This window comes from Asparagus officinalis, chromosome 1, assembly GCF_001876935.1.
Source record: "Asparagus officinalis chromosome 1, Aspof.V1, whole genome shotgun sequence".
Classification (NCBI taxonomy): Eukaryota; Viridiplantae; Streptophyta; class Magnoliopsida; order Asparagales; family Asparagaceae; genus Asparagus; species Asparagus officinalis.
The window spans coordinates 124,934,910-124,954,516 of NC_033794.1; the positions used below are offsets into that span (position 1 = coordinate 124,934,910).

The window sequence follows — 19,607 nt, forward strand, 5'->3', positions numbered from 1 at the left end:
GTGTAGAGAATTAGAGAATGTAACCCTAGGTTAGGGACCATAACCCCTTATTTATAGATGTTGTACTTTTGTAATTTAGCCCCTCAATAAATTACAATTACAACCTGGTATCTGCACATATGACCCCATGATCATTTAAATACCAAATTAACCCAACTTAATTGATCACTTTAGTGGGTTATCCTGAAAGATAGCAATACACATTGATTAATCATATGTGCCCACAAATAGATTTATTAGATTAAATCCAACAATCTCCCACTTGGGCACCATATGATTCCTTAAATTGTGTATAACCTTATGAGCTCAAAAATTGCTATCACTGAAAAGGTATTTCCGAACAATCTCGTCCATTGACTATATCAATATAGGATCAAAGCGGCCTTCGTCACATTTATCGTGACTCGACCCATCAATGGTCACATATACCAATACAATCAAACGACATAGATCAATCATGGATGTGCAGCATGAAAATTACATGCAATGTGATCAGTACATGTCTATTTTCAACTGGTCCTCCTTAGTGAGGTCAAAACCAAACATAATGTAACAGAGTGTCTTAACTGAAAACTTTATTCTGATCAGACAATACAAACAAACATAAAGCACCACAAATACAAACTCCCACTAAAACATAATATCCTCAAATAATACCACACCCATATGAGCAGTATGCTCATGAAAGACCTTAGGTGGCAATCCCTTAGTAAGAGGATCAGCTATCATGGAGTTTGTCCCAATGTGCTCTATGGATATCTGTCCACTCTGTACCCTTTCTTTCACAACCAGGAACTTAATGTCAATATGTTTTGACTTAGTTGAGCTCCTGTTGTTATTGGAATACATTACTGCAGATTTATTGTCACAATATAACCTTAGTGGTCTTTCAACATTTTCCAAAATGCGCAGTCCCGTGACAAAATTTCGCAGCCATATTCCCTGATTGGATGCCTCATAGCAAGCTACAAATTCTGCTGCCATAGTGGAGGAAGCTACTAGTGTTTGTTTGACACTTTTCCATGATATAGCTCCTCCTGCTAACATATAAATGTAGCCTGATGTAGACTTCCTGCTATCTTGGCATCCAGCAAAATCAGAGTCCGAATACCCAATGACCTCTAATTTCTCTGATTTTCTGTATGTGAGCATGTAATCTTTTGTTTTCTGAAGATACCTCATAACCCTTTTGACTGCTATCCAATGATCCATACCAGGGTTGCTTAAGTATCTGCCTAACATCCCAACAATGTACGCAATATCCGGACGCGTACATACCTGAGCATACATTAGACTTCCTACAGCCGAAGCATAAGGAATCTTCTGCATTTCCTGAATTTCAAGGTTACCTTTAGGGCACTGATTGAGACTAAACTTGTCTCCTTTAGCAACAGGGGTGTCACCTGGTCTGCAATCTTGCATGCCAAACCTTTTAAGTACCTTATCGATATAGCTCTTTTGTGATAATCCAAGAATACCCCGAGAGCGATCTCGATGTATCTGGATCCCTAATATAAAAGAGGCGTCCCCAAGATCTTTCATCTCAAAATTCTTTGATAGAAATCTCTTGGTTTCGTGCAACATGCCTATATCATTAGTGGCAAGCAAGATGTCATCCACATACAGAACCAGAAAAATATACTTACTCCCACTGAACTTGTGATATACACAGTCATCAACAATGTTCATCTCAAAACCGAACGAGATAACTATTTGTTGAAACTTATGATACCATTGACGAGGAGCTTGCTTGAGTCCATAGATGGATTTCCTTAATTTGCAAACCATATTCTTTGGGTCTCCTGACACAAAGTTTTCTGGTTGCACCATATAAATCATCTCATCAATGTCTCCATTGAGAAATGCAGTCTTAACATCCATCTGATGTAACTCAAGATCATAATGAGCAACAAGTGCCATGATTATTCTGAAAGAGTCTTTCGATGAAACCGGAGAGAAAGTCTCTGTATAATCAATGCCTTCCTTTTGAGTATAGCCTTTAGCCACAAGACGCGCCTTATACCTCTCCACATTACCGTTTGCATCCCGCTTGGTTTTAAAAATCCATTTACAACCAATTGGTTTTGCACCTTCTGGCAATGGGACAAGTTCCCAAACCTTATTGTCTTGCATAGACTTATACTCTTCATTCATGGCATCAATCCACTGTTGAGAGTTAGAACTTTTCATGGCCTGAGAGAAGTTGATTGGATCATCTTCTAACATTCCACTACTTTCCTCATGTTCTTGGAGAAATACAATATAATCATCCGGAATAGCATTTCTCCTTTCTCTCGTGGATCTCCTTAATGGCACTGGTTCTTGAGGTTGTTGAGTTTGTTCTTCTGGAACAGGGAGTTGTTCAACATTATCATCTTGAGGTTCCGGATTTACTTCTTGAGCAACAACAGGTATAGGAACCTGAATATTGTCAAAAGTAACTGTATGGATTGGATCTGAAGCCAATTCCTCCTCAAAACTAATGTCTCTAACCTTATTTCTCCCCCCAAACTCAACATCCTCAAAGAATGTTGCTGTTCCCGTCTCAAAAATATTCCTTATAGTGGGATCATAAAACTTATAGCCCCTAGAGCGATCAGGGTACCCAATAAAGTAGCTGCTAACTGTTTTGGAGTCCAATTTCTTTTCATTTGGCCTATAAGGCCTTGCCTCAGCTGGACATCCCCAAATATGTAAATGCTTTAAACTGGGCTTTCGACCAGTCCAAAGCTCATAAGGTGTTTTAGCAACTGCTTTACTTGGTACTCTATTCAGAATGTAAGCTGCTGTCTTAAGTGCTTCTCCCCAGAGTGACTCTGGTAAAGAAGAATGAGCAATCATACTTCTTACCATATCCTTAAGAGTCCTGTTTCGTCTTTCAGCTACACCATTCATGCTAGGTGAACCCGGCATAGTGTACTGTGGGACGATACCGCATTCCTCTAGGTATCTAGCAAATGGTCCTGGACGTTGTTCACCTGAACCATCATATCTACCGTAGTACTCACCACCACGATCAGATCTGACGGTTTTAATTCTTCTGTTGAGTTGATTCTCAACTTCAGCTTTATAGGCTTTGAACATGTCCAGAGACTCAGATTTTTCATGAATAAGATATAGGTGCCCATAACGTGAGTAATCGTCTATGAATGATATAAAATATTGTTGACCATTCCAGGATTCCGTAGGGAATGGCCCACAAATATCCGTATGTATCAATTCTAAGACATCCGAAGATCTGTTGGCACCTAATCTCTTCACTTTGGTCTGTTTTCCCTTGATACATTCAACACATACGTCGAAGTCCGAAAAATCAAGGGAATCCAAAATGCCATCAGACACAAGACGCTCAACTCTACCTTTTGAGATATGACCTAAGCGCTTATGCCATAATGTCGCCGAATTTTCCTTATTTAATTTACGCTTAGTACCACGTGATTCCACATGCAAGGATTCATTGTAAGAAGCAATTGTATCAAGCAAATATAGGTTGTCATAAATACTCAAGTAACCGGTTCCCACAACATTTGAATTAAAAGATAAACTGAATTGACTGTTTCCAAATGAACAAGAATAACCTGATTTGTCCAATACAGAAACAGAAACCAAATTCCGTCTAAAAGACGGTACTACAAAAGTATCTTTTAAATCCAAATAATAACCAGTTCCTAACAACAACCTAAAGTGCCCAATTGCTTCCACATCTACCGATTGTCCGTCGCCCACAAAGATGTGTCTTTCAACATCACTTGGCTTTCGGTAGCTCAGGCAACCCTGCATAGAAACACTTATGTGAGTAGTAGCACCAGAGTCTAACCACCAAGTGTTTCTAGGTACTGAAGCTAAATTAACCTCAGAACAGACCAAAGCAAGGAACGTACCCTTATTATCACGCCAGGCGTGATATTTTGTACAGTCCTTCTTTACATGTCCAGGCTTCTTACAGAAGAAACAACCCTGATTATCCTTATGTTGTTTCTTCTCAACTGGACCCTTAGCAGCTTCCTTATCATTCTTCCTTTTCTTGCCCTTATCCTTAGAGGCATAGGCCAAATGAGCACTTTCTGTCTTATCTTGCTTCAACCTGTCTTCTTCTTGCACACAGTATATATTATATTATATATATATATATATATAATACAATATATATATATATATATATATATTATATTATATATATATATATTAAATTATATATATATATAGATGTATTATATTAAATATTATATTATTATAATATTATATATAATATATTAATCTTATATTAATCTTATATTATAAGCATTAATACATCAATATCCAACCCACATCCTCTCTCAAGTGTAGAATTTCACAAATGCCTAAATATAATAGTTTTTAATATTTTGGGATTTGATATCCCAAAATTGGTTTTGAAACAAACAAAGTTATCGATTTCTAAAACCTTATATCCCAAAAAAAAGATGGAAACAAGAGAGAGGATTTCACAAATCCTAATAAAATATTATTGTTTTATAATTTAGGGATTCAATATCCAAAAAAAAAAGTGAAACAAACAAAGTTATGGATTTTTAAAACCACAAAAAAACACTTTTTACATCCCAAAACTATCATATCCCAAAAAAAAAGCAAAACAAACACCCCCTAAATAAATCCCCAAAACATGCTTTCTTCCTGCTCTTCTTCTTCCTCCTCTTTCTGCTTTTTCCTCCTCTTTCTACTCGCAAATCTGTCAAAAAGTTCGATTCACTCTTGGACTCTTGATAGGGATACTCACTCTTGGACTCTTGGTAGGGATACTCATCCGGTTGACGCTTGAGCACACTCTTATAAAAGCCATCAAGCCCGCCCCCATCTCGCCGCCAAGTCTCCTCCGCCTTTTATCTGCCGAGAGGCTGCTGGATCTAGTCAACGGCGGCCTAGATCCGGCGTCTTCTCGCATTCAATGCTCAGCCTTCTTCATCGCCGAACCACCTCCCATCCGGATCGGGTAGCCGCGGGGAGGGGGCCGAAATCCTGATATTCTCCGCTGGCGATATTCTTTGGTACCGCTCGTTCCACCGCCGCAATTCGGCTGCTCTTCTGGACTGCTGTAAGCATCGCCAGCGCTCTGGATGGCGGCCAAACGATGATCGCGTCGATCTCCGGTGGCGACATTCACTCTCATGCGCCGTAAGATCCACTGGTTCTCGCGATCTGAAGGTCGGCCAGCGGGCTCCGTATCTGACGGGGGGCGCAACGGAGATCCGACGATGTCCGATGGCGAGGCCTATCCACTGTCCTCTGGATCTACACATCGCCAGCCTCTGATGGCGGCCAACTGAGATCCGGCGATCTCTGGGGGCGGGGTTCTCTCATCCACAGCCGCCGGTTCAACAGATGATCATCCCAATCCCTTGCCGTTGGTTCCAGCCCCTAGGGTTTTAGTGGTACTTCTTTGCTCTCTAGGGTTTTATTTAAAACGATTTGTATAAAAACGGCAAAACTCTGCTAATAATTCCTCAGATCCTTCTCCTGGGTTAAAATTTGTGCTAACGTTAGAAATTATGCTTGTTTAAGTTCGATTCTGTTTAGTTAGGGCTTGGGCTACTGCTAGACCTTGACATAGCTGATCAATGTAGCAGCTGACCTAAAATCATCAAAGAAATACTCTATTTTATTTTAATATTCTATGGAACAAATAGCTTCTAGTCCCTCTCTTAGGAGAAGCATGCGTGCATAACTGATTGCGCTTCTCTTAATTATTATTATTATTATTGTAAAGACAAGGGGCCTGACATATTTTACTCACTATTTGGAAGGGGTTAAGACATAGAGTTCCAATTAATAGAAAGAAAAATTAAAATAATTACAGAATAGACATCAGAGTAATCTATTTACAAATAGGCTAGACAAGTTTCACCTCTAACGCATAGCCTTGGTGCACATAAAATTCCTTCCACTTGTCAAACCAATCGATTTCCTGTGTCCAAAAACAATTGACAATGAGGACTAACTACTAAAAAATGACAATTAAAATAAAGTATGCAATGAATGCTAGATAATAACAGAAACATGCTTAACATCATCAGACACTAAAAAATAGAAATATAATGGATTCAACCCTCCATCTCCAGACGTGGCCTGAAAACAAACAAAAAATGGTTAGACATCATAACTTTGGATTTTAATAGCTTATATGCTTTGCTTCTCTATGACTGACTGTGTATACCTCTATGATAGGGGAAAAAATTACACCAGTGCATATCTTTCCCCCGAGAAGGAGACCCAGCGGTTGAGCATTAACAGCTATCAGCTCCTCATAACAAAGCTGTATTACCACATCAGCTTCTACATCCACATTGGAATAATCAATCTGTCAAAAGATAAAAGAATTGCAAGTTAATTTATAACTTCTGTATGAGAATGATTAAATAAATATATGGTTAGAAGATGAACCGCATACCTCAGAGACAAAAATTGTATCTACTTTCTCACCATGTCTGAACTCTCTAAGAATATAAGTCCTCTCCCCTTTACTGGATTATATTTGTTAAAGAAAATATCAGCGAACCCGAAAATGAACAACACATGAAACATGAAACAAAAACTTTTTTAAAAAAAGTTTTTAGTTCTTGATAGTACCTTGTATCCACTGTTATCGCTGGTTTCTTTAATTTCTTTGAGTATAATGCAAGGACATAAAGTTGATCCGAGAATACCACTATCTTTCTACCTTGTTTCTCGTGATGGTCAACCAAGTACTCACATGCCCTAAGTTTGTTCGGGTTTATTCCAAGCAAAGCCTGATGGCAGAAATTATAACAGGAGTCAGTATAATAACCAAGAGAGCTAGCTTCTACTTACTGAAGAATATGTTTGAAGTTAAGTAGAAAACTACAAATTCTTCCAACGATTTTTCTTTAAGTCGACGAAGCACACTGTAAAACTGAACAGGAAGTGAACACCGGACTTCTTAAATCTGGTTTCATCAAAAAGTCCTCCTTTTCTTAGATTTGAGGCATTTGCCTCATATACATTTGGTCCTATCAATAGGAGATATTTCATTTGTCCGTTTTCACGTGTGTCTCTACCACCAACTGTTCAAATGATTGTCATAAGAAACACAAAAAATGTAAAACAGAAAACATTAGCATATTTCATTTGCAAACGCACCCGCAAGCCCAAGTTTAGAGTAGTGGTTTACTGGTTTATATTGGTAATAGCCCGATTGAGCAGGACATCAGGGGCTGCCTCAACCTGCATAGCCAAACACAAAAAACTAATTCTCTATCACTAGCATTGTTACATATGAAAAACCTGCCTCAACCTGCATAGCCAAACACAAAAAACTAATTCTCTATCACTAGCATTGTTACATATGAAAAACAATAAGGAAAAAAGATTGTTCAACACAAAAAACTAATTCTCTATCACTAGCATTGTTACATATGAAAAACAATAAGGAAAAAAGATTGTTCAAAGTATAGAAGTTCACCTCATCTAAGATAAGCAGACCTCATTTTCTCTTCAGAATCCCTGCAATAATTTTCTGTGATATCTCTGATCTTGACCCAGATCCCAAAAGCATATTATATGTGGTAATAATCACGCATGCTTTCCCACGTGGACTTTCTTTTTTATCCGATGTAAATTGACAAAGGAGTGCCTCATTTATGTGAGTGCACTCCTTGAAGTAGGAGGACCACTTCTCTGTTGCATTAGCATTCAAAGCCAAGATAATGCAACTTTTTTTCAACTCACAAACAACAGATATCCCCAAGGAATACCTTCTGATACCAAATGGTAAGAATGCAATGTTAGATATTATTTTTCCTGCAAAGAGGATTAATAAATAAATAAGAAATGCTTTGATGAACTGGTAGGTTGTTAATAAATACCATTTGTAATGATTTTCCGAAGAGCTTTTCGTTCGAATGCTTTGATGTCCATGTATTTTTTCATTTCAATGTTCAACATTGTCATATTCTGCAAAAACAAAAGAAATATACGGTTTACATATATCGTTAAAGACATGCCTTACTTGGCAAAGAGCAAACATGCGTGAATAATATATAGTACGAGTAACTAACTTCTTTTTTCTTTTTCCATAGTATGAGTAACTAATTATTTCCTTAAGAAGTATGTATAGCAAAATGTTGATTCTCAAATATAAAACATAAATGAGGCACTCCTTTGTCAATTTACATCGGATAAAAAGGAAAGTCCATGTGGGAAAGCATGCGTGATTATTACCACATATAATATGCTTTTAGGATCTGGGTCAAGATCAGAGATATCACAGAAAATTATTGCAGAGATTCTGAAGAGAAAATAAGGTCTGCTTATCTTAGATGAGGTGAACTTCTATACTTAGAACAATCTTTTTTCCTTATTGTTTTTCATATGTAACAATGCTAGTGATAGAGAATTAGTTTTTTGTGTAGAACAATCTTTTTTCCTTATTGTTTTTCATATGTAACAATGCTAGTGATAGAGAATTAGTTTTTTGTGTTTGGCTATGCAGGTTGAGGCATGTTTTTCATATGTAACAATGCTAGTGATAGAGAATTAGTTTTTTGTGTTTGGCTATGCAGGTTGAGGCAACCTCTGATGTCCTGCTCAATCGGGCTATTACTAATATAAACCACTACTCTAAACTTGGGCTTGCGGGTGCGTTTGCAAATAAAATATGCTAATGTTTTCTGTTTTACATTTTTCGTGTTTCTTATGACAATCATTTGAACAGTTGGTGGTAGAGACACACGTGAAAACGGACAAATGAGATATCTCCTATCGATAGGACCAAATGTATATGAGGCAAATGCCTCAAATCTAAGAAAAAGAGGACTTTTGATGAAGCCAGATTTAAGAAAGTCCGATGTTCACTTCTTGTTCAGTTTTACAGTGTGCTTCGCCGACTTAAAGAAAAATCATTGGAAGAATTTGTAGTTTTCTATTTAACTTCAAACATATTCTTCAGTAAGTAGAAGCTAGCTCTCTTGGTTATTATACCGACTCCTGTTATAATTTCTGCCATCAGGCTTTGCTTGGAATAAACCCGAACAAACTTAGGGCATGTGAGTACTTGGTTGACCATAACGAGAAACAAGGTAGAAAGATAGTGGTATGCTCGGATCAACTTTATGTCCTTGCATTATACTCAAAGAAATTAAAGAAACCATCGATAATAGTGGATACAAGGTACTATCAAGAACTAAAAACTTTTTTAAAAAAAGTTTTTGTTTCATGATATTTTCTTTAACAAATGTAATCCAGCAAATGGGAGAGGACTTATATTCTTAGAGAGTTCAGACATGGTGAGAAAGTAGATACAATTTTTGTCTCTGAGGTGGGAGAGGACTTATATTCTTAGAGAGTTCAGACATGGTGAGAAAGTAGATACAATTTTTGTCTCTGAGGTATGCGGTTCATCTTCTAACCATATAGTTCAGACATGGTGAGAAAGTAGATACAATTTTTGTCTCTGAGGTATGCGGTTCATCTTCTAACCATATACTTATTTAATCATTCTCATACAGAAGTTATAAATTAACTTGTAATTCTTTTATTTTTTGACAGATTGATTATTTCAATGCGGATGTAGAAGCTGATGTGGTAATACAGCTTTGTTATGAGGAGCTGATAGCTGTTAATGCTCAACCGCTGGGTCTCCTTCTCGGGGGAAAGGTATGCACTGGTGTAATTTTTCCCCCTATCATAGAGGTATACACAGTCAGTCATAGAAAAGCAAAGCATATAAGCTATTAAAATCCAAAGTTATGATGTCTAACCATTTTTTCTGTTTGTTTTCAGGCCACGTCTGGAGATGGAGGGTTGAATCCATTATATTTCTATTTTTTAGTGTCTGATGATGTTAAACAGGTTTCTGTTATTATCTAGCATTCACTGCATACTTTATTTTAATTGTCATTTTTTAGTAGTTAGTCCTCATTGTCAATTGTTTTTGGACACAGGAAATCGATTGGTTTGACAAGTTGAAGGAATTTTATGTGCACCAAGGCTATGCGTTTGAGGTGAAACTTGTCTAGCCTATTTGTAAATAGATTACTTTGATGTCTATTCTGTAATTATTTTAATTTTTCTTTCTATTAATTGGAACTCTATGTCTTAACCCCTTCCAAATTTGTGGCTGAAAATTGTATTTCATTGTCCAGCAGGCAGAGGACCTTCCTCCAAAAAACTATTTCAATTTGTCCTTTGAGACTGAGGAAAGCAACTTGAGCTTCTGCAAAATGTGCTCCGTCTTTCTCTGCATTTTCTGGAGACCCAAAATTTTGGTAATTGTAAGATTTTTCTAATACTTTAGTGACCTTTTACAGCTGCTGAATACTGAAGAACAGTTGCTATCACATCAGAGTATCGTTCAAATGCCGGTATGAGAAGGCAAGTCTTCAAAAGGGAGAATGAAAGTAAGGTACTATGAAGATCTCACATTGTATTTATAACTATGTTGTGTGTCATTTTGTATCATTCAAAAAAATTTGTGCTACTGCTTCTCTGAGTTAAAGAGTTCAGAAAAATACATAAACTTTGGTACTTAAAAATTTCATCCTAAAAGCTTACATACGGAAAACATTCACATGCTTCTCTACCTTACCATATTTCTAATTTATAGTATAAGTAAAAGCATGAGCCTGTTATTTCATCATGCAATAACTTGTTGTGATATGTCTTTAGTTCATTCACCTCGTGTACAGAGTGAAATGAAAATTATGTGATAGACAATAACCTCTCTCAGTTGTAAACAGGATAAAAGTCTGTATCTTATTATCCGAAGTCTAAACAGGATTCCTTGGGTTTGAATACCTCAAGCTGAATCCAGAAATCCAGATCAAACTATATAAAAGTTAGATTCTCTAGTACACTGTAGGTTAATTGGACTTCATTCTCCCTGTTTGGATTGCATTTTCTTGTAAACCAGAACCATATTATACCTGATTCTATGGTAAAGTTGCATCCTCATTTTTCTATTTTCCTTGTAGGAATCGAAGGTTGATGATTGAAGATGAAAGATAGGATGCTGATTGCTTCTACCTTCTTTCGCAGATGTTAACATTTTGAGTGATGATGTTAAGCTTTCTCTGTTTCCTTTTCCTTGTTTCAATGCATATGCAACTTTTATGACGTGTATCAGACTTTTATTCATCCTTGGCTACCTACAGTTTTAAAACATAAAATTCGGGAGTTTAGAAATATTGTGTTCATGTGCTTCATAGCGCTGTCTCGTAGAAATATTTTTGTTCGTGTAGGCTACCTACAGTTTTAAAACATAAAACACGGGAGTTTTAGAAATATTGTGTTCATGTGCTTCATAGCGCTGTCTCGTAGAAATATTTTTGTTCGTGTATTTAGATTTTTGTTCATGTTCTTCAGAAATATTTTGTTCATGTTTTCTGAAATATTTTAGTTTAAGGTGCTTATAATTGGGTGCTAATAATTGGGGGTATGTGAGTACTCAAACCCGCGTCTAACTAAATCATTTTTCTTTTTTCTTACGTTTGTTGCCGCTTGAACCCGGCTTGTTGTTATTAATTATGTAAACCGAAGAAACTATTCTATTCAATGATAATCCTAATTTATAGGATCCATGACATGTGAGTAAGGTTTTAAAGTCGATGGCCAAACGTGATAGAAACTATAACTCGACAGAATCGATGTTGACATGAATTTTAGTATGAAGAACAAATGAGGGTTCGATATTATTCTTCCAATTCCTCACTATTTTGATATAGGCCCCCTCAAATCACAATAATAGCTACTAGGTCCTGCAATAGCGAGTAAAATAAGTCTTTTTGGTAGCATAAGCGTCCAGATGCTTTAACTGGGTTGGGTGATGGGGAATTTGGATTGTGCATTTACTTTTTTGCCCATGGAAGTTAATTCTCACTAAAATCCTTCGTCTCTCTCTATCTCCATCATTTCCCGCTTAATAAGATGAGAGAAAGTGTTTCCCCCCTCTCATCGTGTAGATCTCAGGAAAATATAGAGTTGGTGTTAGGTTGGAGAAATGGGGAATAATGGTGCTTCAATGATATTTTCTAGACTCCAACAAAAGAGCCGTTGAATAAGAACTATGGGTGAGAAAAGAAGCCATTATCAGGGAAGATGCTCCAGTTAGATGCGCCTGGATACCCTTTCTTTAAATGGGTTTGGGTCCTACTTCTTAACGGGTTTCGTTAAATAAGTTACATGTTTGGGAGAATAATTAAATAATGGAATACTTTGTAAAGTAACTAAAGAAGAGAATAAAATTATAAAAGAGAGAAAAGAAAATTGAGGGACAAAATTAGAGAGAGAACTTTTTGTGTGTGTGTGTAAGTTGTTGTACAATTGCATCTCTGTTTATACACAACTTTAACCTCTAAATAAAGTATCCATACATGACAATAATCAAGGCATTAATTAGAGAATCAATTCATGATAAAAGCATGTGCAAAATGCCATGAATAATTTAAGGGGTCAATCAATATATTGTGACAACTATCGAATTGCTATGTTGCAATATGAGTTTCTGGACATTCATTTCATAACAGTTCCTGTTGAATGTCCATTCAACAAAAAATATGCATCGTTAAAACCTTACCAGGAAAACAATTCACTGGGAAAAAAATCTAGTAAAGAAAACTTGTACATCATTCCTTGTAACAACTCCCACGATAGAAATATCATTTCAAGATCTCTCAGCCGACATATTCTGATATTGCATACCGACTTATCAAATGTTGCAGTTGGTATCAGAGCTTTTTTTTTTTTGACTTACGTCTTCTCTAATGGCTTCATCTTCTGCCTCTTCTTCGACCTTCATGGCTCCATCGCTTGTTTCCCCTTCTTGCACTTTTCAGCCCAAACACTTGTTTGGCATGATTTCCATCAAGCTCGACGGATCAAATTACTTAATATGGTGTGCTCAATTCATCCCAGTTCTTCATGGCCTTAGACTGTTGGCTACGTCGACAGTTCATCGGTTTGCCCTCCAGGGTTTCTTTCCACCGATAACCGCATCCACTGTGACCTCTTTCTAATCGACTCCGACTCTAATCCAGAATTTTTAGCATGGCATGAACAAGATCAACAAGTTTTGGGATGGATTGTTTTTCGTCCCTAAATGAATCCATGCTTACTCAAGTGATTTCTTGCACATCTTCCCACTAGGTTTGGTCAACGTTGCAGACTTTGTTTGCTTCCTTGCCTCGATCTCGATCTCGTATACATGACATCAAATTTGAATTATCCAACATTCAGGGGGGTGCACTTTCGAGGAGTGAGTGTGCAGTCTTGGTGATGCTCTCCCAATAGTTGGGCATGTGATCTCAGATTCTGATCTTATTGATTACATACTTAGTGGATTTGGATCGACATATGACCCATTTGTTGTTTCGATCCATACAAAACTTGATGATCTTATCCTTGCTCATCTTCATATCATGCTTCCTAATTTTGAACGTTGACTTGAATGTAAAAATCGTCCATCTATGGAGTACCCCCAACATAGCAAATCTCGTCCCCAATCAACAACAACCTCGCCAAAATTCTAGTAGCCGACGTGGTGGATCTTACGCAGGTCGAAGTGATGGCAGGGGCTATGATTGTTCTCAAGGGTCTCACCAATCGCAACGATCCGTCGTCACCTCATTGTCAAGCTCAGCCCCTTACAATCGACGTACAAACCAATGTCAGATATGTGGTTTCTTTAGTCATGCAGCATTGATTTGTCATCGTCGTTTTGACCAAAAATTAGGCAACAATGCTTTCAATCAACAAAAAGGGGGAGCCTTTATAAGCCACAACTCCGTCTATCGATCCAAATTGATATCCAGATTCAGGAGCAACACATCATCGCACATCAGATCTTGCTAATGTTTCTCTTTATCATGAGTATCCACAAAAAGATATAGTTGCAATTGGCAATGGATTAAGAGTTAATCACAGCAATTTATTTTTCTTTATCTTTGAGATTTGGAACCGGAAAACAAATTTCAATATGTATCCCCTTATCCCCATTGCAATGGTGAGAGAAGGTTGTTTTGGCTGGAACTTAAAGATGTTAAAAACAGATTTCCAGGTCCTTGGGTTGTTGTGGGTGATTTTAATGTGACTTTTAATGCTGATGAAAGAAGAAGTAAACATAATCATAGAAAGGAGATGGAAGAATTCCGTGAAGTGATTAATGATCTTGAGTTAATTGACATAATCATAGAAAGGAGATGGAAGAATTCCGTGAAGTGATTAATGATCTTGAGTTAATTGACAGTCCTTTACATGGGAGAAAATTTACTTGGTCAAATAATTGACAGTCCTTTACATGGGAGAAAATTTACTTGGTCAAATAAAAGAAGTTCACCTACTTTAGCTAGGCCGGATAGAGTTTTTTTTTAACTCTGAGTGGGAAGACTTGTTTTATTTTTCAAAGCAACAAGGGCTTAGTAGTCAATTATTAGATCGTGCTCCCATTAGCTTTGATTGTGGTGATAATCAACAGTTTGTCAAAAAGTTCAGATTTGAGAAAATCTGGCTTCAATCTGAAGATTTTAAAAGAGGAATACCTCTGTGGTGGAATTGTGCTCCTCAGAATATTGTTGGGAAATTGAGATTCATGAAAAAGTGCATTAATCAATTGACACATTCTAATTTTTATAGTATCAGACAGAAGAAAAAAGAATTATTGGATAATTTGCTGGAATGAGAAGTCATTGAGGAAAATAGAGATTTAGAAGATGATGAGTTGATCAAGAAAAATGATGTTTCTTCTCAGCTGAATGAAATTTTATTTCAGGAAGAACAAATGTGGAAACAAAGATCTAAAGCACATTGGCTAAAAGAAGGTGATAACAACACTGCATATTTCCATAAGATTGCTAATGGTAGAAAAAGAAACAACTTGATTGCCTCTATTTTCATTAATAAGATGGAGGTTAGTGTAGGCATCAAAAAATGCTAATAGATATCCCAGACATAGAGAAAATCACTCAAAGGGACCTCATACTGCTTTAAGAAAATCAAAGCAGGTATGAACTGTCTCGCCAGCGAGACAGGCTTTGCTGTCTCGCCAGCGAGACAGTGTTTGCTGTCTCGCCAGCAAGACAGTGTTGAAATGGTCAAAACCAACTTTTTAACTGCCCTACACGTGTCCATTAACTGCCAAAGGACGTGGGAAACATCGTGGGCGAAAATCACGTAGATAACTGCCAAAATAACGGAGTTTGAAACGTGGGAGAACAGTTACAGCGAGAAACTGTCGTTTTCCGAGACAGTATTTACTGTCTCGCTGGGCGAGACAGCAAATTTACTGTCTCGCGGGTCGAGACAGCAAACGCTGTCTCGAGACAGTAAACACTGTCTCGCCGTACTAATTTCTGCAGTTGTTGAGTTTTTGCAGTTACATATCCCTGAGGCTATAAATACCCCCTAGGGTCGTTTCTGACGAGGATCGAGCATTTGTTAGAGCATTCCAGAGCAGAGAGAGCAGAGATCTAAGTTCTTGGAGCAATCCCTTGACATTCAGGCTTTGACTTGATTTCAAGAAGAACGACTATTTTACTTCGATAAGATATCGTTTCAATTTCTAACTTCGATAACGAAGGAAGAATCAGTAAACCCCTCTTCACGATTTGTGATTCGGTGGTCCACGAGCTAACGCGCTCCTGGCACAGGCAAAGAACCCACGAAAGCAGTGATCCAAACAACGATCCTGTGTTTATTTTCTCAAGAGTTGTAGTTTTCTTTTTGTTGTGTAAAAGAGTCTTATAAAAAGGCTGTTTTCTTTGAATTTATTTTAATCAACCGAAGATATAATGAATTCGACAACAAATTCAACTTTTGCTGAAAACAAACTGGCGACCACAGTGGGAGCCAGCGGCCTCGCTGCCGAGGCCGCGGTGTCGCAACCGATCAAGATCATCGTTAATGAAGAGATCGAATATGAGTTCGATCAGGCGAAGTTTGAGGAGTACTTGTCGTCCTCATCCGCGAAATCTTCCTCGTCTCGCAAATATAGGAAGATTTCGTCCTCCAAGAAAATGTTTAAGTCTGCAATGCCTATGAAGGCCGCAGGTGAAGGTTCCCACCCGATTGCTGCTAAGGAATCCGCCTGCGACATCCCTGCTTCAAACGACTCCACACCCCTTAAGGAGTCGATGATGAATAGATCACCGGTGCTGACAAAGAGGGCTCGTCAAAGACAGCGTCAGCGCCGTGCTCGACAATTGGCTAAGGTCATGCAACAAACCGACGGGGTCCGTTACTATGCGGGCCTAGAGTCGAGGAAACAGAAAGCAGTTCAATTGTATCAACGGCAAAATAATTGTATTTCTGCAAAACTTACGACGGAGGAGTGAACTCTCGTCAAAAGGGCCCGTTCAACCCTCAAGGAACGGATACAAAGGTGTAAAGCGAAGGCCGCCCGTGCTCATGCTCTCCGTCAACAAGCACAAGGAACCAAGAAGGAGACGGTGTCTGAAAATCCACCGAAGAACCGCAAGGTTTGGATTCCGAAGGCGCCACAAAAATCCGTTCTGGGTCCATCTACTGCGTCACCGGTAAAACCCTGGGTTAGCCCAGATTTGTCCAAGTTCAAGATCACCATGGCGGATCGCCTCGGTCCTTCGGCTAACGATCGAGGCAAAGCCCCAGTTGAAGAAAATCCGAGTCCTGTAAACAAACCCTTTGTGGTTTCATATGCAGGGGGTCGTAAACACCCACCTGTCAGAACCTCACAAGTTCAGAACGAGAGAATACCAGTTCACTCTCGTTTAGGATCTATGAAAACTCCACTCCCGCAAGGGGGTGGATTCAAAAATTCAACTTTGGATCGTTCAGAGGCGACGACCAGTCGTCCTGTGCATGTTAACAAAGTTCAGAAACAAAAGATAGGTTGCTCAAGTCATAATAACGACGAGCTGTACTATCAGAAAAACAATTCAAGAAAGAGGACTGTCCGAGAAAATGAGTCTCATTGCGCTTGCGAGAGACTCATTAAAGCAGTGCTGACAGAATACGGATGCTCTAAGAATAATTCAACAAGAGTTTCCGTATTTCAAAGATTGTCCAATGAAGCGTCAAAACCCAAAATGAGACGTTTCAATAAGAGGAAACCTGTAATCCGACAAGGTGAATTCCCTGAGGTCACTATCAACATGACCAACAAAGGAAAACAACCGTCAGTCAACCATGACCCTGATTTCTCTCCGGGAGGGAGAGTTGAGCGGGGTCTCTCTCAAAGAATGTCACGGTTGCAACGAAGAGCCAACCTACGTCGAGATTACAAGAGAATGCACTTCTGACGACCCCACATCCAGTGTTGGACAAGCCAGAGAATCATTTGCAATTACGCCAGATCAATTGGCTCACATGCTGCAGGAAGCGTTGGCTAAACAACGCGAAGAAATTAGAGCTGAATTCAAAACCGAAATAGAGTTGACCATGCAGCAGATGCGGGATTTGCAGGTTCAGCAACACCAACCGGAATCAAGCCAAAGAGCAGAATCCAGTCGGCGTAATGAAGAGGATGAGACGATATTTGAAGATCCTCCTCCAGATAAAGACAACTCCGGAAGCGGTCCGACCAAGTCATCCACTCAACCTCCGCAGATCTACTTGAAGAAGAGCGAGGAAGAAGACAAGAAGATGCATGATCTCGAGAGCAAAGTCAACGCTCTGATGACAGCCCAAGAAGTGAAGAAAACGGGCATTCCATACCCGTACCCGAGGGAGTGGGACCTGATTCCTTATCCCCAGAAATTTAATTTGATTAACTTTACTCCTTTTGATGGCAGGGGTTCACCAACTCAGCACTTGATCTATTTCAAGTCGCATCTCGGCGCAATATCTGGGAACGAAGCCCTGATGGTCCGGTCATTCGTAGGAACCCTTCGCGGGCCTGCCTTCGATTGGTACCGACGCCTTAAGCCTGGGAGTATCACTAGCTGGGCAGACATGGAAGAGTTATTCCTCACCAATTTCTTCGACGACGACACGGAAGTCTCGATCGGCACGTTGTTGGATGAGAAGCAGAAGGATGGGGAATCGGTTGATGTCTTTGTCAAACGATTCCGGGACAAAGCGGTGAACTGCAGAGATCCACTCACTGAGGAATTTATTCTGCAAACATGTCATAATAATCTGTCCTTGGATGTATTAGAAGTGGTGGGGGTTGTTCCCTCTAAAACTTGGAAAGAGATGAAAGTAAGAGGTGAACAAGCTGAACGCTTCCTCAAGAGAAAGAATTTGGAGCGAGGTTTGCCACCAGCTAATAATCAGAATCAAAATCAAAAGCAGAACTTTAACCCTCGAGGCAGAGGAAGAGGGTCTGTAGCCGCTGTGGACGCACATCAGACGTCACAACAGCCACCGCAACAACCGCAACAATCATCCTTCCAGTTGGCGCCAAACCAGAATCAACAGCCTTCGAAGCAGTTTAAGAATTCTGAGCCCAGATTCCCAAAGGAATACTCTTTCAAAGATGATGAAGTTCCGGTCATCTTCAAATACTTGTTAGAGAACAACAAGATCAAGCTTCCACCGGTCACAAACCAAGAAGAAGCAACGAAGATCAATGACCCAAAGTATTGTGCATATCACAGAAGGGTCCACCATCCTACTAAGACATGTTATGTTTTAAAGGATAAAATTCAAACATTGATTGATGTTGGTATTGTGACACCGAAGCCAAAGGAGAAGAAGGTAGGCGCAAACGCGGTCTCTATTAGCTTCGGATCGGTTCCTTTGTCCTGGTTTCAAGCCGAGCCAGTATCAAAGGTCAAGATGCAAACCATCAACGATGACCCTCATGGACAGCGCCAGAAGGGGCTCGTATCTCACACAGCCCCCAACGGCGAAATCCTTTGGGTTCATCCGGATTTGCTTGAAGATGAACAGTGGACGACACCCACATCAAAGAAGAAGTCAAAAGGCAAGGGAAAGGAGAAGTCCTGCTATGGAGCCTCGGCGATTCCCGAGAAGAACGATGAGGATATAGCAGCTTTATCACTTTCTGATGGAGAACAGGAAGTTTTTGCTACAAGAAGTGGAAACGAGTACCATTATAGGTATCCGGAAACCTCAGATCCAAATGCCAAAACTCTTACGGAGCTGGGGGTAGCCATAACTCCACCAGTAGCAGCTGAAAAACCTCAGAAAGTTGTTAAGCAAAAAGAAAAAGAACCTCAACACAGAGAGGTTCAAATTCCGAAGCAGTCTCGTTTTAGTCGACCGATTGGACGAGACAAACCGGAAAGCTCGAACGCACCATATCGTTTCGACGTTATGGCTCAGCTGGCTAATATCCCAGCAAGAATCACATTGTACGAGTTGCTGCGCCTCTCAAAAGAAACCAGAGAAGCTTTACAAGAAGCTTTGGCTGATTCTGAAGTATTCTTAACTCAGGTCAAGCCAGCTCCTGAAGAGCCAGAATCGTCAGTGCAGCATTGCAATCTGGCAGCCACCAAATTTCCTTGCATTGCTTTCACAAAAGAAGACATGCAAGTCAGGAATTCAAAGCATGATAGACCGTTATATTTTACTGGATATATCGGTTCGAGCATGGTTAACCGGATCCAAGTCGATCCGGGTTCCGCTGTTAGTATCATGCCACTTCGTTTGATGTACCACCTCGGAATTCCCGCCAGCAA

At 39.2% G+C, this 19,607-nt stretch overlaps 1 long non-coding RNA gene across 9 annotated transcripts; it reads left to right on the plus strand.

The window, feature by feature from the left end:
- On the plus strand, window positions 5,200-11,195 carry LOC109830738. Of its 9 annotated transcripts, none has more exons than XR_002244412.1 (8): window positions 5,200-5,408; window positions 8,556-9,310; window positions 9,451-9,648; window positions 9,775-9,843; window positions 9,936-9,995; window positions 10,140-10,216; window positions 10,302-10,396; window positions 10,965-11,195. It is a non-coding gene; the product is annotated as an uncharacterized LOC109830738 (long non-coding RNA). The 9 variants fall into 9 exon arrangements; XR_002244414.1 differs by lacking the exon at window positions 5,200-5,408 and adding an exon at window positions 7,376-8,317 and having other exon boundaries at window positions 9,451-9,684; XR_002244413.1 differs by lacking the exon at window positions 5,200-5,408 and adding an exon at window positions 7,376-8,317 and having other exon boundaries at window positions 10,137-10,216.